The sequence below is a fragment of the Lagopus muta genome, chromosome 3 (assembly GCF_023343835.1).
Source record: "Lagopus muta isolate bLagMut1 chromosome 3, bLagMut1 primary, whole genome shotgun sequence".
In the NCBI taxonomy this organism is placed as follows: domain Eukaryota; kingdom Metazoa; phylum Chordata; class Aves; order Galliformes; family Phasianidae; genus Lagopus; species Lagopus muta.
The window spans coordinates 20,614,694-20,638,665 of record NC_064435.1 but is presented as its reverse complement, the minus strand read 5'-3'; the positions used below and the strand labels follow the sequence as shown (position 1 = coordinate 20,638,665).

At 45.0% G+C, this 23,972-nt stretch overlaps 1 protein-coding gene across 1 annotated transcript in view; it reads right to left on the bottom strand.

Annotated features, from left to right (window-relative positions):
- Positions 1 to 12,833, bottom strand: part of NCALD (neurocalcin delta) — a 49,623-nt gene extending 36,790 nt beyond the window's left edge. The window contains exon 1 of the mRNA XM_048940090.1: positions 12,665 to 12,833. The gene's annotated coding sequence lies outside the window, so the exon portion shown is untranslated. The remainder of the gene's footprint in view (positions 1 to 12,664) is intronic.
- Positions 12,834 to 23,972: the final 11,139 nt, after the last annotated feature.

The window sequence follows — 23,972 nt, the reverse complement described above, 5'->3', positions numbered from 1 at the left end:
GAGGAGAGGAGAGGAGAGGAGAGGAGAGGAGAGGAGAGGAGAGGAGAGGAGAGGAGAGGAGAGGAGAGGAGAGGAGAGGAGAGGAGAGGAGAGGAGAGGAGAGGAGAGGAGAGGAGAGGAGAGGAGAGGAGAGGAGAGGAGAGGAGAGGAGAGGAGAGGAGAGGAGAGGAGGTTAGATTCAGCCATCCCTTTACCACAAATATGTCCAAAGCCCTGCAATGGGTCTATCTGTATCCCATCTCAGCTGAACTCAGGGATGAACTCAGCATGGAACTTCCTTTAAGGAGTCTTCCTCTGGACACTGACACTCAGAGCCTCTGGTGTTGCTTGAACAGAGCAGTGAGACTAGGCTGGATCAGAGCACGTGCACAGAAACACACCGAATGCTCCAAACCTAGAAACAACTGTAACAAGTTAGATCTCATGACAGGAGTTCAGGAGGTGACCACTTTAGCATCACGTCCTCCACATTACTTTTCTACACAAAGCAGCAGGGATCCAACTCCAGCTACAGGAACCTGAGTTTAGCTGTCTCCATACAAGCTGTGGAAGACCATCGCTGGAGTTTGGGGATTGATTGAGCAAACCCCAAATTCATTGTCTGATTATAGGCAAAAACAGAAATATTGGAGGATAGTTTCACAAAACGGCTTGGGTACAATACAGACTCAGTTTGTTCTACACCCAGTGTCAAATGAAATTATACCATTTGTTGTCTTGGAGTTCCTTAAATTTATCAGAAAGAGCTGGAAAATGCAGCCTCACGCCAAATTAAAGCCTTTTCTGCCTGATTGCTCTGTTCAAGGAGGCAAATCCTTAAATAAATTGTTCCTCGGGCTGTGCTAGGACAACTGCCCACCAATAGAGTTAAATGGAGCCCGGAGTGCCAGGGGAGCTCCTGCCCTTAGTTTTAGATTAGGTTAGATGTAGGGGCCCAAGGGGAAGGATTGTGAGCCAGCCCTCCACATGCAATGGTGAAAGCCTGTTCTTCAGATCCAAGAATACTCTGATGTTAATAAAAAAAGCAAAATTATCACTCAGGGAACAGCCTTAAATAAAGATGGATTTGATTTTTCTAAAGGTGTTTCCTTATTTTTTTAAAAGAAGAATCATATACTCCTTATTTGTACAACGCATTCAGAAGACTTTGCTAATAGCGCAGAGAGAAACCCCAAACCTGAGTTTTTCGAAGGAAGGAGGGCAAGAATTTCTTTTGCTGCCATCAAAAGGGCAGCCAAAGATTCAGTAGTCTTCCCTCTCTTATTTGATCCTAAAAGAAATGGAGCTCTGTTCTTCGGTTTGTGGGATGTCACCAAGTCCTCCAAAAGCCTCTAAAGCCTTTGGCACAGAGAAGAAAAGAAGACAGTCAGATCTTTGTGGGGAAATGCAGGGAGATGCTGGGGGAGAATCTTGCAGTCTTACTATCAGGAATGTTGTTTTAGGACTACAGGATATTTATAGTCTCACCCATTTTGAATATAAAGGGTACAAACATCATTTTTGCTATTCCTCTAAAGGCCAATATCTAGGCAACACAGGCCAGAGCACAAAAGAATTTTCACCCCATTCCAATTTCCCATAAAAAAAAAAAAAAAACCCACATACTAAGCCTGAATAATGAGTTTAGTCATTTGAATCATGAATTTGGCTTTATAAGACGCTGGGAGACTGAAGCAGAGCAAAACACGTCTGCTAACACCCTGACTGGAGCACCACAATTGGCAAGTCCTGCTGAAGAGAGATCTCAGACTGAAGTTGTAGAAATGTTAGGGGTTAGAACTGAAGTTTCTTGGCAGAACTGACCTTATATGGAAGCCTCACAGAAAGCTAGGCTGCACTGGCTTTCAAACCAGCACATAAGGTTGTGTTTCTAATGGATATATATGTGTATACATAAAGGTTGATACAAAACCATTTGGGTGAAATCACAGTAAATAATTCCTTCTGGAGAAGTGCTGCACAGAACCAGACAGATGTTTCCCCTTTAAGGGTAATGTTCTGAAGTGAAAGGGGAGTTCTCAGATGGAAGATGGTTTTACAATAGAGTTCTTCAAGGAGGAGTCTCAGGACAGATCTTATTTAACATTTTCATTAATCACCATAACGCATAATCTCAGAGCAGTGCCTTTGCTGATGGCACCAAGGTGGGAAACACCATCAGCTGGAGAGCCAGGCGATCACACAAGAAGAACAGAATGACAATCATGTCTTGGAAAGGGATCTGAAATCACTGGGGTTGCAGTGAAGGGCAGCTAGGCCAAATAAGGGAAAGGAAAGCCTGAGCAAGCAGAAGAGACCAGGAGCACTCGGCTGTTTAGCCTAGCTAAAGAAAGTCCAGGAGGGGATATGTTTGTAGTCTATAAATACATCTGAGGGGGTAAACACTAAGGAAGGAGAAAAGCTATTTAAACTGAGGGACAATGCTGGCACAAGAACAAATGGGTATAAACTAGCCATGAATAAAGTTTGGCTGAGAATGAGAAGCAAATCTCTAACCACTGGAACAGAGAAGTCTGTGGAACATCCTTCTCCTCAGATCACAAGACAGAAGGCCTAGCTCATGTGAAAAAGAAGTTTGAGAAATCCACAACCTGAGCTTTCAGGACGGTGTTCGCTGCACCAGGCTGGATGCCTCAGGAGAACTGTTTCTGCCATATTCTCCTATGGAAGAGAAAGGATATCTTAAAAACCAAACGTGCTTTTCATTGCAGGCAGCACAGCAGGTGGCCAAGAGCAGAGCCAAAGACTGGGTATTAGGAGAAATTTCTTCTCAGAAAGTGTGCGAGGCACTGGCACGGGCTGCTCAGGGAGGTGGTGCAGTCACTGTCCTTGGAGGCGTTCAGGAAATACGTAGATATGGCACTAGAGCACTCACAGGCATGGGCTGATGGTTGAACTTGATGATCTTATTAGTCTTTTCAACCTTAATGATTCTATGATCCCATGATTTTAAGATCTTGGTGATACCTCTGCCTGCTCCTGTAGTGTGCATTCTCACGAACACGGCGCAGAAGGAATATGAGGAGAGGGCTGTGAGCAGGTGGGCGACAGCCAGGGCACAGCTGATAGCCCAAGGAGAGCAGTGAGCTGTGCTGGTTCAGGCATTAAGGAACATAAAAAGTAGTAAAGCAGTTATTGTGAGAGATTATTTGAAATTAAGTTCTAGAAGTAATCCAATAAAACTCATAGCTAGTTGGGCTTAACACTGGAGTCAAGAGACTTTACATAATATGTTATCCCAGTTTGAGAAATAAGCTTTTGTGTTCTGTAGAAAGGGAACAAGTTGCTCAGTTTTGGTTCAGTATTGATAAGGCAGATGGTAACCATTTTATTTTTAAAGTCAAAACAGGCTTTCTACAAAACTTTTTTTTCCTTAATGTGATCCCTTCCTCTCCTACAGACAACACAGAAGCACTTTAATATCACACAGCTTTCTCATCTGAACATCTCTGATCACTCTACAAAGGCTGCAGGGCCACATCTGCATTGCAGTGTTGGCTGAAGTGAAGAAGAGTTAGGAAAGGATTTTCTACAGCACCTGAGACTTTTTGCATCAGCTGATGCTGTGTTCCCGAACTCAGTGAGATCTGTTTTTGGAGATCCCAAGGAGCTAACCAGCTGCTGGGGCTGGATCTGGAGAGACTCACAAAGGGACGGGACACAGGAGGGACATGGCTGGAAGCTACTTTCTAGGCACTGCAGCATGACAGGTATGTCAGCAGAATGACGTAACAGTGATGCTTTCATGTGACTTCTCTGAATGTCTTAAATATTATAAATGAGTGCTTTAAGGAGCGCTGCCCCTACAGTGAGCAATACCAGTCTTTGGGATGCTGTGCAGGGTATGGGAGATGGTTTATTCTGCTTTTAGCTATCAGGTGTTTCTGTGCATAGAGCCAGGAAGCTAGCCTGTACGAAAGCTGTCAGCTACCTGCCTAACAGGGCAGCACAGAGTTGGAGGGGAGCTGTTGCTAAAGGGCACAAGTTTGGGTTGAGTTTTTCTTTTCCTCCCCTGGAATTGCTGCTCCAGATGTGAAACAGCAATAAAGCACAAACAGTGGTGAATGGCAACAAAGCACTTCACTTTGTGAAATGGAACCTGGCCCTGCTCATAGGGCTGCAGAAGGAGAGGGGCACTGCTGTCCCATGCTACCTTCTGAGCTCACCGAGGGCAGCACGAGTGGAATGGAACCAGTCAGAGAGAAGATCAGCAGCCAGAGCTCTGCCCACAATTTCGTATCACACCAGTATCCTCAGGGCAGGAAAAAATAGCTGAGAACAGATACCACAGTGCCTCACAAATTCATCTGACGCTGATTTCTCTCAGGGGACATGTAATGTAGTTAAGCACTGTTCCCATTAGATGCCCCAAACCTAATTAGTTTATGTAACTGCATTAGATGGAGAAGGTGCATGTTGCTGATAGCTGCGCAGTGGGAGCGTGCCGTAGATCTTCCTTTTGCCCACTTAAAATTAAAGTGATCTTTGCTCTATATTAGATTCAGCATCTCATAATGAAATGCAATAGAGATTCCTAGAGTAAATAGCATTTTTCCCAATATGTTTAAACATACCTTATTGATTGGAGGAGGCGCAGTTTTGGAAGTAATGTGCTTTAAAAAGCACCTGAGCAGCCCACACTCCTCCAGGCAAGTGCCTGCATCAATGAGCACGTCCACAAGCAGTGCCGATCCTGTTGTGCTGGGTGGCTGGAGGCTAGCAGCCATAAGGCTGGCCAAGTGAAAAACACCTTGTCTGCATGGATAGAGTTAGCATGTTGTGAAACCTTGGTCAAAATTACCCATCAGCAAAATCAGATGGCTGAATTTGGTTGGTAAGGAATATGAGTGGTGATCTTCAGGGGAGACACTGAAGCAAATGATGGCACAGAACAAGGAATGCAAATGATGCTGTGGCACACAGACAGTTGAATGGGCATTTGTTGGAAGATGTGTTTTTAAACAGCCTATGCTTTTAAACAGGAGCACATTTTGGTTAAAAACCCAGCAAAGTTGAGGAACTGTACATTAGAGCCAGATGCTCAGTGGAACTGGAAATTTAAGAAAGGTTCAGCTTTTTTTCCCCCTGATGAAGAAAAGCTTGGTTGTGGTTTTGTGAAAGAAATATTTCCATTGTCTTTCAGAGTGCCATTTTGGTTTCACTGGAGGAGCAGCTGTGAGCATGCAGGGCAGGATGCGCAGGGCACATTTTTAATTACACCTCTCCTTCCCTGGGAGACAATTGCTCAGGGCTAATAAGGATTAAAACATACTCAACAACTCTGAAAAATGCCTTAATGCTCGCCTTCCTAAATCCTTCTGTTATTCTGGGCAATATGAGCACAGCGATTTCTGCTTGCAAACAAAAGAGGAGAACTTTGCTGTTGCATGCACATGTTTGGGGTCTAGCAGGGGAAGTAAAAATCCAACTGGCTGTGTTTGGAAAGCTGTGGAGAAGGATACAGGTCAATGGTCCCCTGACTTTCTCAAAGTCCCACAGACACAATTCTTCAGGGACAAAAATGTGGCTGTTGAATACAACACAAATAACATACTGGGGGAAAACTGCACTGTGACATGTCCTTTGCTTTTTTGTCTCTCCTGACACTCAGGTGCTATAGTGAGAGCACAGAGACATCACTTCCCTCTTGCAGGGTCCCCATACCAGGTATTAGGCACATTACTAGCATTGCAGAAGTGGGTAGTGCTGATGTCTGACTGAAGAGGGGAAGAGCGTTTAATAGGTTTAATACAGACGATGGCAATTTACTCATTCTGGAGAAACTGGAGGGGAGTGTAGCACAGGGTACCCAAATCTGCAATTTTCATATATTTAAAATAAATACAAGCAAATGCCTCTGAGTGCATTCCTAGCACTGAAAAGCCAACAGGCAGGGAAATTCCCTCTTCCATCTGCTGAATATCCTCACCCTTCCTAGGAGAGACCTTGTGCCATCTGCACGCAGGACAGGCCCAGATGCTCAGACAGGGTACTAAACCCTCCTACACGGGAGGATGGGATTTGGCCAAGAGCAGAGCTGTGCCAGGGATAGGGAGCAGTTTCAGTCCCTGAGCTCCAGTGCTGGGGATGTTCCCTATTGAGTTTGGTAGGACAGCAGCCACTGCATGGCTGTTATTGCAGGACACCTGATAACTTGTCATGTACTTGAATATTAATGCAGAGACACACACACACGCACACACAAAAAAAGCTAACATCTGGGGAAGCAAGCTGTTACCTCTTGGTAAAGGGGTGTTGGAAAGGAATTGTGACCTAGATGGCTTGAGGCACTGCTGCTCCAGTCCCACCGCACCCTGGATTTAGCAGCAGCACCTGTCTGAGCCGCAGTGACTCATCTGGACACTCTTTGTCTGCTACATTTACAGCGACTCTGGGGCTTTCCATAGAGGCTGCTTCAAGTGGGGCTGAGCCAGGGTCCTGCATGCCAAAGCTCCCAGCAAGGAATCTGCTCTCCACCCCGCACTCCCCCCGCTCCGGTTTGTGCAGGGACAGCAAGAATGGGAAGCTCCCCTCTCCCCACGCAGTATTTGCATGCTTGGACGGTCACGGTGAAGGCAAACTGCTCAGATATAGCACAGCAAGCCACCACCACGAACATCTGATTTTTAGGTTCTTTTTAGATTCCCATGTTTCCTCTCCAAGTCCCCACTGCCAGCACCCATTTCTGGTGCCTGAGCATGAAGGACATGGTGACAAGAAGGAGATGCCCGCAAGCAGCCTGGCTGGAAACCTCAGAGCAGCTGCTCCTCTGGGTCATTTTTCAAGCATGGGAACCCAAAGCCACCCTGGGGCTGCATCCCAGCTCATTGGGGTATGAGACAAAATTGCCCCAGTTGTGGGGAGTTGCCACCTGCCCTGTGGTCTGCCCTCAGCTTCCTGTGACAGGTCAGCACAGGCTCAATGCAGACACATGTGGGCATGCAGCCGTCCAGCTCTGGCTACAGATCCCCTCTGCTCCCGGTCCCGGCTGCTCCTCTGGTTAAAAATGTTATTTTGGGAAAGAAGTGAATAATGGGAACAGCCATGGAAAAGCACGGGGAATTCAGCAAACAAAACAAAAGTAGCTATTTTAGACAAGGCCCCTAAGTGTAACAGTGACTTGCTTTAACTCCTTTCTCGCCTGAAGACTGTCCTCAAGTACAACTGGAAGACAATTTCAGGCATGTACAAAATCTATTCCTCAGATTCACCCTTCAGGAAGAGGTATGAGATACAGAAAGCCTTTGCTTTGTGCAGGAGGCTGGTACCCTCCCGAGTACATCGCTTCTACTTTTATATAGCTCCGCTTCTCATCTCTTGCTTCATAGGTAACATAGACAGCAGATGGCCCTCCTGCAGCAGTGCCCACTGCCCCATGCTCCTGAACCACTCAATGGCCAAATGGTGCCATAAGGGACTGAATCTTCCAGCACCAGCCCTCAAACACATCTTACAGCTCAGGTTGAGGATTCTGATTAGGGAAATCTTTCAACACAGCAAGGGAGAACAGCAATTCTGATCACATTCTCAATCTTTGGAAGTAAAATAATTAAAAGTGAGGGATCCTGCTTGCTCTGTCAGAGGTGTTCAAGCAAGAGAAGACTGTGGTTAAGCTGAATGATGCATCCTTGCCCAGCCAAAATCCTGCACTCTTCTTGTTCGTATCAACCCATAAAAAAAGTCTACAGGAATGCAGAAATGTCCTTCAGATGAGGCTGTTTTAGAAGGGTCAAAGTGACTCCATATGAAAACCCCCATGCAAGAAAAACAGCTATGAATAGGACACTTGACAGACGGGTCCAGCGGACAACAGACCGTGTTTCTGCTGAGATATAATTGCTCTAATTGGGCTTGGGCTTGCTAAAATTGTGAAGTTAAAGAGGACTCTGCAATCAAGCTGCCATTCTGCACAAAAGAATAGTGTTGTGATAGAAACCACACAGCAGTTGGGGAAATAATCAGCAGCTTTGTGCTCATTGCCCCCAGCATCTCAGGCTGCCGCAAGGAGCAGTCGCACAGCAGAGCAGAGCACTCTGCCTGGAGGGCGCAGGGCTGAATTGCTTCAGCCTCTCCAAGAGGTGCCTGACTGAAGCTCATGTTTAGGATGAGCTGGATCTGTTGTGGCAACACCAGCAAGGAGAAAAGCTGGGCAGAATGCTCCCTGTCCCTCCTGCTCCAAGCCTTGCAGCCCCAGTGTGCACCTTCCTCCTGGTGTCCCCAGGCAAGGCCACATTGTCCGCAAGGATCAAATTGGCCTAATTACATCCTCTCTAACAAAAATACTTTCCAACTTTGTGATGATGCCATGCAGCTCCTGTCCTCCACTCACATACCAGGTGCAGGTGACAGGATGTGCATCACCCAAATTCAAGTGATGAGGCAGGTATCCTCCTTTGTACCAGCATTGTGTGGCCCTTAGCATGGCAGAAGGGAACGCAGGGACTGTCTTAGCAAAACCCCAAGGGATGTATGAGGAGAAGGAAGCACTAAACACATCTCACACTCAGAAACTGCCTTCTACTGGCTTTGCTCTGAGCATCGTGAGCTCTGCTCCACACACTGGCATCCCATGTACTGGCAAGGTGGTGGGAAGAACTTGCCATGGTTAATTTTCTCCCTAAGAGTGTTTGTTTCCTGAAGAATAGGAGGGGATTGCTCAACATAAGCCCAACTAAAAAGAGAGGTTGTGCTTGTTTCTAGCCAAGTTACTTATAAACCAAGTATTATAATAAGCATAATCAATGAACCCTTAAGAATTGCCAATGCAGCTAAAACATTGTGAACAATTAAGCAAAACGTCCCAAATGTTGAAAAGAAGAGAAGCAGGATTAAGCCAAGCCTTGTCCTCTGCTCCTTCCAGTGAGAGGAGGTACAGCTAAGAATTTCAGGCTTTGGACAAATTCAAAACAGCATTCAGCCCAAACTACAAGCTTCTTGGCTTTTCTGGGTGTAAATCAAATCCTTACGTTATCTCAGTGTCATTCTGTGGCTGCAGGCAATTCATCAGCTCCCAGCACAGCCAGACTGAAATTCAGTTAACAGGCTCTGAGCACTTCAGCTCTCCGTGATTGAATGTTTCTGTGGAAATGAATCTCACACACGAAAAAAATCCCAAAGATCGGAAGAAAGTCAGCAGTGCGTTGGGACCGCAGAATGCAGGACTTTAGAACTTGGAGCCCACCTCTGGGATTCCAGTGTTTGGTGAAGCTGTAAAAAGGGCAGTGCTCCTTCACAGTGCTCCCTCTGGGAAATATCGCATTCAGCAATTCCTGAATTACAGTTTCTAATTATATTTTCATACTGTAATGCTGTCTGAAATGCAAATCTGATGACAGAATAATTCGATCCATGTAAAATAATTACAAAATTACTGTTTCTCAAACCTCAACTTATACTCCCTGCCGTTTAAGAAGATAAATTTAACAGCAGCAAAAGTACAGCCAAAACATATTAAATTTTTCAAACTGTTATCTGACTCTAACTGTCTGCGTAGACTTTGGCTCACCATGGAAGATTGCTTCTAAAATATGGCTACCAACAACATTCCGGAGTGAGGATTTCTGTGCTTGGAACCAACAATGAGGTCAACTTTTATTTTGCATTCGGAGTACCACACGCATGGCATCTGGCTTTAATTGGAAAAGCAACTGTTGATTAAAATGTCAACTCCCTACTGCTGCTCAGTTATCATTTAAACCAGTTGTTGTTAAAGTTGATGCGGGACATTAAATTAGCAGAACGTGATGATTTTTAGCAGCGTGGAAACCAGCTTCTGCAAGATGTAACTTAAGAGTCTGAAACCCAATACAGCTGCGGCAGTTCCCACTGTTTGACAGTTCCCCCATAGGGGGAATTCAATTCCCCAAGGAAATGCTGCCTTGAGTAGCAGCTGGGACCTTTAAGGTGACAGCAGAAATCACCTTCTGTATGAGAAACAGAGGAAGGAGTCAGTGCTCTGCACTGCAGGGATTATTTTTTGTAGGTTTTCTTATGCTTCTAGCCTAAATTTAGATTGTCATTGACCATCAGCTCAACCAGATCAAGGTAGAGCACACTAAAGGCTCGAGTGCATTATTATTACTAGGCTGGAGGCATCAACAGCTTGAGTGTGTTTTTAATTCCCCTGACTGCATTCAGTTGCGAGAGAAGTGACTCAGGGAGAGCTTAGCCTTGCTTTCAGCCAGTCTCACCTAGGTGAAGGCTCCAGCTCCTGACTAATTAGTGGGCTGCTCACCCCTTCTTGTGGCTGAAGGGACTGTGGAGGAGACGCTGTCCTCCACCTCTACTTGCAAGGGAGTGACACCTGCAAGAGCCAAGGCTGACAGGAGCTATGGAGTCTACTGGGTGTCCTCAGAAACAGGTGAGATGCCACCAATCCCATGCACATGCCATTTATTTTTTATTTGTGTTAGAGGATTTCAAGCCCAAGGAAGCTGGTGATCCTAGAGCCATGGCACTTGGCAGAAGAATAGGGGTGGGCTGCAGCCCCCTTCTTGCTCCTCAGTCATGGGAAGGAGGCAGGGACCCAAAGGCTGCTTGGTCTTTTCTCACAGTGGGTGAAGGGCTGAAGGGATGCTCAGTGTTCTGCTTGCTGGGAATTTCATACCCTTCTGAGATAAAACCCAAGCCTTTGATGAAAGGGTTTGTACAGAGGTGACCAACAAAACAAGAGCACAAAGTTATCAGGAAGAAATACATGGACCAGGGAGCGCTCTCACACAGATCCCTTCCCCTCCTCTGAGCAGAGATCCATGCCCTCTGCATGCACTGCAGGATCCCATGCCACAAGCTTTCTCCTTGCTGTCCCTGCCATGCCTGCCCTGAGGCTCAAAGAGAGTGGCAGGATGTCCAGAGCCCACAGGACCCAATGAGAGGGAACAGAGCTGCTTACTCTGCCAGGCAGGATGCATCCCTCTGGTGACATGGGCGGTAGTTCATCATCCTTGGGGAAACTAAAGAAAGATATGCCTGTTAAGCTGGAGATGATGAACAAATTTTTAAAATATTTCTAATGAATATCACTTGAGTGAATGCTGCCTCCATTATTTTTCATTTTTTTGCAGACATTTTTGAAGTGTCTGCAAGCAGGTGGGGGCATGGAGCATCCCTGTGGTGACCCAGGGCAGCCCGGAGGGCAGGGGCTGTCCCATTGTGGTGGAGCTGTGCGGCTGTTGTCACTCCTTGTTAAACCCACTGCGAGGAAGGAGGGGGGACTTTGCATGCACTGATGCATGAGAAAAATTTATTAAACACAATTTAAAATATTTCAGTCGCCAAAACATTGATAATTCGGACACATGAGCTATCTTGTAAGGAACAAATAGTGCCAAGCAAAATGGCTTAGAGGCTTCAGCTGCAATTATCCCTGTTGGTCCATTAAGCGTGCCAAATGCAGTGAGATCCAGAGCACTAAGCCACAACTTTCCTTACAGAGGAGCTTTCAGTGTTAATCTCTGCCTTGGCTCCCTTTCTGAGACAATTACTTCTGCTGCAGTTAGTAATATTAGGGTATTTTTTAAGCCGTTTTTTCTTATCTTTTATTGTGCCGTGCTTTAAATATTTGTGCAGTTCTGTGGTCATTTCAGAGCGGCAGCCGCTTTAGCAAATCATTACCATTATCAATAAACTCTTTGAACTTTGGGAGGAAGGGAGCTGGAGTATTTAATTAGGGAAGATAAGAGCGGTCTAACATACTTTTCCAGGAAATAACGCACACGATGTTTCAGCTGTGATCTGTCCTCAAGGCGAATATGTGTGCTTGCACACAAACTCCGGCCGTGGCACCAAACTTCAGCAGCCCTGGAATCTCCTTCTGCAAACAGCCTCCTCCAAGCCAGCAGCGTAACACGGACACACAGCAAGATCTCTTCTTTTTAAAAAACGCCCAAATAGCATTTATTTTCCTATTACCACGGTGCTGTTCAAGCCGCTATTCTTTTTATAGCTGTCCCAACTACCCGTAACCCACCACGGAATAATTATAAAAATAAAAATAAAAATCCTTGCATGTGACAAAAAGCCTGTGTTACAAACACGTTGCTTTCTTGGCACATTTTTCAGACACACTCTCAGGAAGCTATCGGTCCTTCCCTCTGTAAACATCATTGAGCCAAGGACAGGGACCAGGAGCAGTGTCCAGAGCCTTGTGGACAGAGCCAGCTCACAGCTCCAGCTCAGGGACCCGGCAGCGAGCTGCTCCCCATGCATCCACTGCTGGCCTCCCACTCCCTGCAAGCTGGGGACCAAACCGCTGGACGGTCAGTGTTAACAAATGCACAAGTTCTAACAGAAGTGTAAAGCTGTGATGCCCAGATCAACGACATAGCTAAGCGTGATTTCTTTTAACTCCCAAACGGATTCACCTAGAATCACTCACATTTATTTATATTCTGAAAGTGTCAAATGAGAACAATATCGTTTTATTCCGCTTTCACGGATCGTTAATCTAAATCTAACTCTGCTTAGCAGTCTGCACGCAGAATTAGTGACTAGAAGCTGCTTTGCATCTATCTGATAGCACCGGGCTCGTTCATCACCACAAACTTCAGCCAAAACAAACAAGTGAAAAAACACCCTCACAATAAGCTGCTTTGCATCTTTTTTTTTTTTTTCTTTTACTTTTTTGCTTAAAAATACCTGACAAGAATATAAAGCAAACAGTTACCTCACACTGCAGAAATGCAAGTTTTTAATAGTCCATGCTCTGGCAGCCCCTGAGAAACAGCAGCAGCGGCAGTGGCGGCGGCGGGGATAAATCCAGCATCCACTGGGTTCTCACACAGCTTTGGCTGCGCGGCTGAAACCACAGGCTCTGCCTCCAGCTGACGTCAAAGCGCTGTCACATGGCCAGATGAAAGCCAAGAGAGCACTGGTTGTCGTGGCAACCGTAGCACTGCTCTGAAATTATTTCAATAGGTCATCTGTCACACGGGGGGCACGTCTGAAGCATCGTGGGCGCCCCGGCAGCCCAACGACCCCCAGTCCAAGTGGGGCTCACCCTCGAGAAAGCACATCTCTTCCTCTTCCTCCCACATCCCCACATGCAGCAGAATAAGCCCTTTTCTGTTCAAGCAAAGGGGCGTACAGGCTGGAATCCCCACACGGGGCACCTCTGTTTATGCGGCCATTGGGATGTCCTGGAATGGGGATGAAGCACAGCCCACCTCTGCCCACCCCCAGCCCAGCTCCTAGCTTTTAGCTTGCCCCAAACCACCATGAAATACTTTTGGAAAATTGGAGTAGACAGAAGGATGCACAGACAGAGGGAAATGTGGTGTTCATCTTTCTGTCATACCATAGAGAAAAGCAGTGATAAGGGCTCATGGAGTTATTGCAACAGAGAAAGGCGGAGCCAACTGTCTAAAATATGTGCCTTAAAAAGAAAATATGCTACATTAATTGGAATACCACTGGCAGTCTAGAAGAACAAGAATAATACAATGAACTTTTTAAATCCCAGCATATACTACATGTATCACATATAATAATTAAGCCGACATGGAAGGCATGTCAGCTCACACAAGTTAAGCTGTACCGTAATACACTTTCTTCACTTAATGCAGCTCTTGTACAACACTTGCACACATTTGACAATGATGTTTGTACAACACAACAGAAAGTTTGGGATCTTAGGTTAAAAAGAGATCGCCTAGTCTCTATCAGAATCATAGCATCATAAAATGATTTAGGTTGGAAGGGACCTGAAAGACCATTGAGCTCCAACTTCCCTGCCACGCGCCACCCACCAGGCAGAGCTTCCCAGGGCCCCAATCCATCCTTGCCTCGAATGTTCCCAGGGATTGTGAATCCACAATGTTATGTAGTGCATTGCGACCTAACTGCAATTCTGTCAAAAATGTGTGCACGTGGGGGAGAATTTAAACATTTTGGCTCTTAAACTCTATTTCACAAAGCTAGATGATATAACACGTGCATTTTAACAGCATAAAACATTTCAATGGTGTTTTACTCATGCTAGGGGAAGCTTGGCAGGGATGCCACTTGGACATACCAAGATGAAAGCAACAGCACTCATTCCTCACAGGCCCAAAAATCCAGCTGAAAGTGGCAGAAAAGTGGATATTTGCTGACTTAGCTTCATTTTTCCACACTAAACCCCCAATGCCAGATCTGTCTCTTTGGAGGTGTCAATCAGCCAAGTGAGCAGAAAGTGATGAGATATGGGCACTGGCTGGAAAAATGCATAAAAAAGATATTCAGGGACTGAAGACTGCTGAGAAACAAATGTGCTTTGTCCACGTGGGACCACGTTCCTCTCTTGCTGCAGGAAATGGACTTTCACACAATAGATGGGCTGCTGGAGCTTCTCTGCATTATGTGCTGTGTCTCACAACATACACATAGCTGTCTGTAACTCCTGAAAATGTACATAGCCACCTATAACTAGTGGGAGCACCCTAACAGATGGACATCTGGATATATGACATAGCTTACACACAGTCACAGTATTGCTAAGTGAGACCAGATCCTGCTTTTCCTCCCACTCTTGTTTTGGATTTGCAGAGCTAACAATAGATAACATTTGTTTGCCCATAAACCAGAAGACACACAGAGAGCAGAAATACTATCTGACGTGGTCTTTGAACCCACAGAAGATCTTCCCCGGTGTCAGCCAGTGAGGCAGCCTTGCTCTCAGAAGGGAGCCCCATCGTTTCAGCAGCTGGGAATTCACTTGATGTTTCTCTTACAATAACAATACTTGGAAAAGTGCTTTATCTTGGAGTCTTCCCTCAAATATCCATGACTTCTAATGCTTTTAAAAAGAAAATTAAAAAACAAAACAAAAACAAACAAACAAACAAAAAATACCCCAACCCAGTGAGCAGACATGATTTTAATATACTACTTTAAAAAAACCTCTGTATTTTGCTGGTGACTGCAGCTTGCTGCTTGAAAGGGGGTAATGTTTCCATTGGCATCAGAAGAACAGATAAAAAAGAGACAGCAAAATGTTGTCATATTGACTTTTGCTCTTGCAGAAAAATGGGGTGGGAAAAAAAAAAACCCACAGGAAAAGACATTTTAGTTTTCATACAGCTGACATGGCATTGCAGGCAAAGGGGGGTTTGAAAGAAAAGCAGTCAGCACAAGTGGCTCAGCCCACCCCATTCATTGAAGGTGGCCCAGTGAAAGAATTATTGTTCGAGTCAAATCAGGTGGAAGATGGTTTCCCAGGAATGCAGCACTGTAAGAAAATCCTATGCTCTCCATATATGTACCAGGACTCTTATTTGCATTAATTCCTGCTCCCAGAGACTGTAAGCAGTTTCTCATCCAGGAACAATAATTTTGGGTTCCCGTGCAACAACCTGGAGCAGATCTGGAGGTGTACGGATGGGCAGCAATCATTCCTCCCTCTGCAAACACCTTGGGTGTGTGCTGCACATGGAAGGCTCTTGCACCATGAATAATAGTAGCAAGTGTGCTGGATGAGAAGCATCCACACAGGGATTCCAGCTCATGGGCACTGAAGCACCAGGAGGCAAGTTCAAACACATGAGAGCAGATGAAAAGTGAAATAAATACTTATTACTGAAAAAAAAAAAAAGCCTATCAACCAGTAATTGCAATCAGCACCTTCTAAGGGGCCATCCAGAAGGCTGACTGCTGCTGAACAAGAATGCTTTCCATTAACTGATGTGTTTCAGTCGTGTGCACTTGTTTTCTTTCTTGTGTGAGGGCCACACTGACAGAAAGCAGGGAAAAGCCATTTGGATAAGAGAAGAGTGGATTACTTGGCAACACGTGGGGGGAAAATCACTTTGGATCAAATAAAGCACTTTGAGCAAGGTTATTTAGAGACAAAGGTCTTCATCTGAAGTGGGATTCAGCAAAGGGTTGTGTGGGCAGGGGAGGCCATCATTGCACGCAATGCAGACAGTGTGAGCTCCTGAGAAGCATGCTCCCTCTGCTCTCAGGCCCGACACAGCTCACCCATCTCCCATTTAACTATACCAGGCTCACTTCATCTCAATTTGCTGATTGGTTCAAATGCCCCATATTCTCAAACGGAGAATAACTGATATGCTTTTTTTTTATTATTTTTTTTTATTTTTTAATTCTTTCCCTACAGCTGAAAGTAATATTTCATGTAGTGAGTTATCCCTGAGCCCTCTTGCCAGGACCTTTGCAGTCTCTCAACAATATTTGCTGATTGTCTAGCCCTTCAGTGTCTCTTCCTTGCTGTGTGGAAGTGACATCTGAGCAGCAGAGACATTAAGATCCTGACCCAAAGTCATCTAAGCACATGGATAACCTTAGGCCGACTGTAGCGTTACACGTGTGCTTAAGTATTTGCTGGAGGAGAGCCCAACTGCCTGACAGCCTTGTGGAAATCAACGGTGCACACAGCGATAGTGAGTGCAGAAAAACAAAGATACAGGGTAGAAATATCCTTTTGCTCCCAAATAAATCTTTCTTCAGCAGGGAGAAAATAACAGAAATCTGTAACAGGAATTCAGTCATCTGTATTTTTTGTCCCACCTATATTGAAAAGGAACATTTCCAGCTTTAAATAAAATCTTCGCAACATTTGTCTCAGTTGGCAAATGTTGTATGTTTTTTATTTTTTCTTATTTTTCTTTGCCAGTACTTCCACTCCCTCATTTTCCTCCACTTTTTCTTCCCCCTATCCTTGATCCACTGCCATCCACTGCTGTATAACTTACTAAGTAGTTGCTGGTATTTAATTGTCATAACTAACCACCAACCTGCACCTTTGCATGGAAACACTACTATACAACCTTGCTAAATTTACCAACATATAAATGGCCTGATTCTTAAGATTAATTTCAGAGCACTTTTGATATAGCATCTCAGTGCCCACATTCAGGAATTCTGGTGTCACCTTAACCCTTCTGAAGACACCAGTACCCTGTCACAACACATCCCATTGCCCTGAGGATTTTAGAGGCAGATGAGCAGTGGGGAAACCTGTTTTCTCTTGTACAGGATGATAGTATCTTTGCAGATCAACCCCAGGAGCTCAGTTGTTGCCTGTCTGAGCATCCCTGCATGCCAAACCTGGGAAGAGCCCAGCTTTGGTGGGTCTTCCAGCACTACACACGCTAGTTGTTCTTTTTGTGTTAGGCACCCATCAGATAACAGGGCCACGATAAATGTAAAAACAGAGAAAATAGAGGGATCTCAAGGAAGCAGCGTTATCCGGACATGAGTGAAAATCTCATCTGGATCAAATATGGATGTAGGGAACAGTTGCCTCTACTTGGTTTCCCTGCCAGTCTTGACCAGGACATCTCTGCATCCATCCCATCCAGATTGCTCAGTGCCTCCTCTGGAAGCTGGTCCAGGCTCCTTGCTTCTGGAAAGGTGTTTTCTAATTGGCCAGGCTTTGTCATGCCCTTGACTTCTTAATAGTGGGCAGGTAGATCTTCAAGCATATTGAAAAAATGAGGACAGAATCCCTGGGGTTTCACTCTCAGGAAGGGGAACACTCTGCTCCTTCATGCACTGTTGTTACACAGCTTTTCTGGCAGCCTCTTCAGTAACTTTGTCCTCCACAGATAATGGAGAAAGGTTTCCTATTGTCTGTCACTGCAAAGAGATAGTAATGAAAGCATTTTTGGCATCAGTTTTCTGGCTTGCATGAGTTGTCTTTGCCTTTTCCTTGATAGTACACACTCTTCCCCTTTCTCCATTTGATACCCACATGGTAAGTGGTGATAAATTTGTGATAAATGTCCTCAAGACAGTTGAAGGAGACAGAACGGGTATCATTCTGGAATGTGGAAGATGCCTGCTACTTCAGCGTCACCTCTGCCAAAGCAGATCCAGCAGCACTGACCAACTGCATCCCTTGGATAATCCTCATTTTTACCTTCACCAACACTCCTGGCTACCTCTGCAGGTCTCAGCACCAGCACTTCCCATGCACGTGCTTGCCTCCCTTCTCTTGCTGTAAGACATGAGGACATCGGTTGGTCCAATACCTGTGGTGCATGCCCACACTGCTTGTGCATTGTACGAGGAGCGCTGAGGCCGCTGTGTTTGCGCAGCCCGGAGCAGAGGAGCTGAGGGGAGGCCCGATGGCGGCTGCAGCTCCTCACAGGGAGCGGAGGGGCAGCGCTGAGCTCCGCTCCGTGTGACAGCGACAGGGCCCGAGGGAACGGCATGGAGCTGCGTCAGGGGAGGGGCGGGTGGCGGTCAGGGACAGGGGCTGCAGCGGAGGGCGGCGGGCACGGAACGGGCTGCACGGGGCAGTGGAGGACAGTGGGCACGGCCCCATGGCGGAGTTCAGGGAGCGTTTGGGCAGCGCTCAGACACTGGGTTTGGATTTGGGGTGGGCCTGTGAGGAGCTGGGAGTTGGACTCAATGATCCTTCTGGGTCCCTTCCGACACAGGATGGTCTGTGATGATTCCAATAAATGTAGGTGCAGGCTTGCTCTCATACCCTGCAGCCATGTCTGACTCTGCCAGGGGAGGTGGGCACGCAGCAATGGCCGTGACCACCCGTGGGGCCTCCCAGCTGGGCTCTGAACCTTGTGGTTGTTTATGTGAGCCTGAACATAAAAGCGGGCTTGCAGAAGCCAACAAGCTTTCTGTTGGCTTTGGTTTTCTCCAGGGGCACATGTGCAGAGAATTTGCAGACAGTTACGAACTCACTCTGCCCCCCAGTTGAACTGACTGGAAGCCGCATGAAAATTGTTTACAAGGAAAAAAAATAACAAACACACACACAAAGAGAAAACTAGGAAGGTAAGCACACTCAGACAATATTTGGTTGCTGTAGCACTCAAGTAAAATAGAGCCAACAAGTGCTTGCCAAAATCATGTAGAAATACCCCAAGAATAAAAGGCAGCAAGCTAGGAACAGCCAAATTCTATTAGATCCAGTCATTCTTCTTTTTTATTTTAATTTTTTCCTAATACATGCTACATTTAGTGCTCTCATCTGTTCTAGTTAGGAACTAAAATTACATCATATTTGAACCTCAAGTGACAGGCCTCATTGCATGGAGCACCTTTCTGTCCTTGCTGACACTGTCCAGTCACAGCAGATGTCCCTGGTCTCCTCGCAGGGAGTGACGACAAAGGCTGCTTTCCCACATTATCTCTGAGTGGGATAATGCAAGTCACCCAGCTGTGCTAAATCCCAGCAACCAAATGCAGCAAAACAAAACAAACTGGAGCAAACTTGAGGCTGTCGTTGTAAGGCAAGGGGCATGGCCTTAGTGAACCAGATGACCAGGGTGACCAGCCCGGGCCTGTGCAGCCTCCATGACACATGCTGGACTCAGTAGCAGTTGGAGTATCTATGAAGTCGACATCTTCTTCTTTTTCTTTTGTTTTTTTAACTTTTGTTTTCCTATAGAAAGGTGGATTCAAGTAGAAGTCTGACAGTTTATTAGTGCTGAAATCTCTGAGCTGCTTAGAATCCAATTCTATCTGTGAGGAATAGGCAGTTTAGTAACAGGTTGAGTAATGGATTGACCCAAAACACGGTTAACTTTGCAAAAGAAATTCACCCATGTACATAAATGCTGTGAGCTAGCACAGTGAGACAAGAATGAGGAGAGAAAGAAAGGTAGTTATTACTCAGAGTAGTGTTCAAATTAAAGATAACCTTGTTGTGGTCCCAAAACTAATTAAATCCTTCATCTCTACTTCCAATAAGAGCAGATGACAGTGAACAGAAAGACAAAGACAAGGTAGCTAATTAGGTTCAGAATATGGAGATGAAAATTTTCAAATCTGAAATGGAATAATATTTGGAGGATTTTAACCTGAATTGAAGGACCAGCTGATTTATATTTTAGAATCACAGAACAATGGAAGAGCTGGCAAATGAAACAGTAAATCTGACAGCAAGTATTTTTAACTAATATTTCTACTTTGTGATACATTAGGGTGGCTGTAATAAAGAGATTCTAAATAATACTCACAAATAGGGGCCACTTTATCTGATCGACACAGCATGCATAACATAAAATTTTAAGGGAAGAACAAACACAGAGGAAGAAAATACAAGTTTGTACCTTTACTTTTACCACCTAGCTACTTAATACTGTTTCCTTCAGCTCTGGACAGTGTCTGAGCCAAAAATTGTTTTCTGGAAAGGCACAAGTGCACAGAACAGAGGTCCTTACTAATCCCAAATATATGCTGCCTGTACCACAGGTTCTTCCCTGTGGACATAAAAATGGGAGATAATGCATCTCCCCATGCACCCTATGCTGAATTGATCAGACTCAGATCTGAAATTTTACTTCTCAAGGTAGCTGGAATGTTTGCCAAAGAACACTGATTCCCTGAAACTATAGTTCGCTATAAAGGGGAGGAGCAGCTCAAGTACTTGACTTCTCTTAACTTCTTGCAGTGTTGTTTCTCTTGAACAACTTTTTTTTCTTTTTTTTTTCTTTTTTTTTTCTGTCCTGGAAAAAGGCAGGAGAATTCATTCCTAAAAGGCAAAAGAAGCAAGTTCCATTAGGCTGGTAACTATTCACCATTTTCAAATGTTGTCATGGAACATTTCATAACTAGGCAATGCAAAAACAAAAACAGTATAAAATGACCCTGGATTCCTCTCCTGGAAATTCTGTGTTGGAAAATGAATTGGATGAGGGAGATTTTCACATTGCCAAGGGGCAAATTTTATTGGATTTCAAGTCTTTGGAGGATTAGCAACAATAAACATAGAGAGCATACTGAGGGTACACAGTAAATGGCATCTACACAGCAAAATCAGTGCCACCCTGACACTGACAGCAAGAGTGAGATGGAAGTAGTTGATCAAAAGAAGAGGAGAAGGACAAAAGAAAAAGCAAAATGTCATTGTCTTGCCTTATGTTCATTTGCCTTTAATTTTGAAAGCAGCCAGCAAAGCAGGCATGCTATTAGAAATCCATTACCAAAATGAAAACAATGCTGATGATTGAGTATTGCTGACAAAATGGATCCGTTTATATGGTGCTGCTCTGTCTATCTTCTTGTCCTGCATTACAATTTCAAAAACAGTAATCTTCACTTAAAATAAATTGTGACCCAAGAGTGAGACCTGATTTCTGCTAGAGTCACAACTTATGCCTCCTGCATTCCCCACTGTAGTGACTCTAAACCCACTCCATGTCCCCTACAAATTTCTACAGCAGGGCTCCCAGGTCTCTCCCACACCTGCAGATAGCACCAAAACCCTTCCAGTTTTTCCCTGCTATTTCCAAACTGCTCCTAAATGGCCCCAAGGTCATTCCCAGGGCATCTAAGCTAGTTATACTCTAGCTTCAGCTTCCCTTCTACTCCACCTCAGCAGTTCGGGTCATGCTAGCTGGACCAGAAGTTATGCTGGTAGCAACCTGAACTTCATTATAAACAGTGTGGCCAGTTGAGTGGTAATTAAACTGATTAAACTGAGAGAGGAAGTTCTAAACTCTCCCTGCGCATACTTGGGTAAAGATTGTTAATTTTGGTTTCTTCAAAAAGCTACTTGTTTTCACAAAACATGGAGAAACTTGGTCTCCTTGAATTTTCCATGCTTCTGCCAGTCAGACTGGATTTGGACAGTGATTTCAAAAGTTGCTTGGAGGGCAAGATGAATCTCAGAAAGGCTGAGGTTTGCACAGACCTCTGAGTCCATCTGGGCCAATCCCCACTTGAACAGGGACACTCAGAACAGGTTGTTCAGGCCCACATTCAGATGCCACTTGAAGATCTCCAGGGAAGAAGATGAATGCACTCTAAGAAAGACAGCATGCTCAAAGAAATCCCAGTTTGATTGGCAAATAGGGTAAAAGGCGCTATCTTCCTTTGCTGTTAATATCCAGCATAATGGATCTCAAATGTGGTCCCCAGCCTGGTGTTCTGCCCATTAATAACTGTGCTAGAGCTGGGACTGACTCTCCTGGGATACACAAACCTCTCGAGATCCTGGATGTGGTACCCAGCCCGGTGTTCTGCCATCACAGTATTGAACAGGGCAGTTATTTTCATCAGTGTTACCAATAGAGACCCTGTTGCAGAAATGCAATACAACAGCAGCTCCCACTCTCTGCCAGTGCCTTCAGCATGCAGAGCTAACTCCTTGCCCGGAGAGTCCAGATATCATCAATAACAGGATGAAAGGCTGTGGGAAGGAGCATGGCTGCTGCAGAGGGCACACTGTGTGTCTGAAGCGACACATGCTTAACAAACTGGGTTGCAATGAGTGTGGTGCCAGGGCCTAGGTGGGATGGGCTGGGGTCCCTAGCAAGACTCATCTCTCTTAAACAAGGAACCAGGGATGTGAACAGGTCCACATCTCAGGACAAGGTAAGAATGGCTTAGAAAACCTTGTAAGTGTCAGTAATACTGCACTGTAATGCCTAATCCAGCAGCCCCAGCAGCCAGCATCAGCCTTTCTAGTGACATTAAAAATGGTTTGATAAGGGCCTGAGTGACTAGTATAATAGGGGCATATTTTCAAGAATAGGAAGAAAAAAACCCACAACTATATTCAATCTTCCTTCAGTAATTAACTTTCAGATGTGTGTGTTATCACTGAGTGTTTTGCAAACATGCTGAGTCTGACAGAAGAGAATCAAAATTGCCAAAGAATGTGCATCTGAAGAGAGGTGAGGGTTGGAGAGAAAGGGGAGCAAGTGTTTCTGCAAAGTAAATTCATATTTTAAAAAGTCACGTGATGTGAACACAACAGAAGTTGAACAAAGTCAGAAAACTTTGTAATAAGAAGTCTCATTGAAATCCTGATTTTGTAATCTCATTAGTCTGGAACTGGTATAACCAAATCTTTTCATGACCTTCAAGTATTAGAGTTCTACAGTCACGTTCTGAAATGGGATTTCACTGTATTAACTTGAAATATATTTAAAGATATGTTTAATGACAGACTCTAAAGCCCACATCTAGAAGCTAGACACGATCCAAGGCCAAGTGTCTCAGTCCTTGCTGCCATCACAGACAGGCATCTGCAGGGAGTAGTTTGCCCTTCCCTAATGCAGCTGCAGACATTCTGATGTCATCTGTGTCCTGTACCTGTCGACAAAAGCCAGAGCAACCAGAGTCTCCAGAGTGACCCCATTGCAATGACTTTCAGTTTGCTGCTGAAGAGTAACCAAGGAGTTCTGTGGCCGCAGGGTGGTGAGAGCTGGGACTAAGGAGGGGATGCCCCCAGGTCATAGGTGGCAGGGGCTAGCAAAGCCAAGGGCTTCTGTAGGAACTGCGGGAACACTTATCTGCGAGGCAAGGGAATGGCTATTGGAGCAGGACACCATGGTGCCAAGTGAAGGCTGCCAGTAGTTTGCTTTTGCACTGGACTTAATGCTTCACTCGGAAATGATGATTTTCCTTGCATGGTTTTGTTAAAAAATCACAGAATATATCCACATTCTTATCAGGCCTTCATGACTGAGCAGATATCACCTCTTTTGTATTCAGGAACCCTCACTGCTTTTTTTCTGTGCTGAAGCTACAGTCTGAAAAGCAGCTGGGGACCATTTTAGGGCTCTCTGACTTGCTCTGTGAGCATTTCTGCAACATCAGGCTATCAGCAGGATCTTCACCAGGCAGTGTAGACTTAAAATCCTTCACAAAAAAATGAGAGCACTATAATGCTATGTGAAACTGCGTGAACACATCAGGAATACACGGTCTGTCTCTCATTTCTGAACTCCCATATAGTTTTCAAACCTTGACCTTGCCACTCCTGTGTTTCCTGACTATTGACTTCCCTGTACTTATTCCGTTTACCTAAGCAGACAAGTATGGAAAGGAAATGAATAAAAATTTGCTCCTGATTTTTTTTTCATGAGCACAATGACAAGATTAAACAAATAGTTTTAATTAACTCATCAACAGAGAGACTCTCACAAATACAAAATTCTAAGGATTTCAGTGATCTAATATTTAAAGATTAACTAGGCATAAAATATACAAATGATATTTAACAGATCTAACATATACAATTAAGATGTGTTTTACACAGTTTCCAGGCTTAGTGCTCG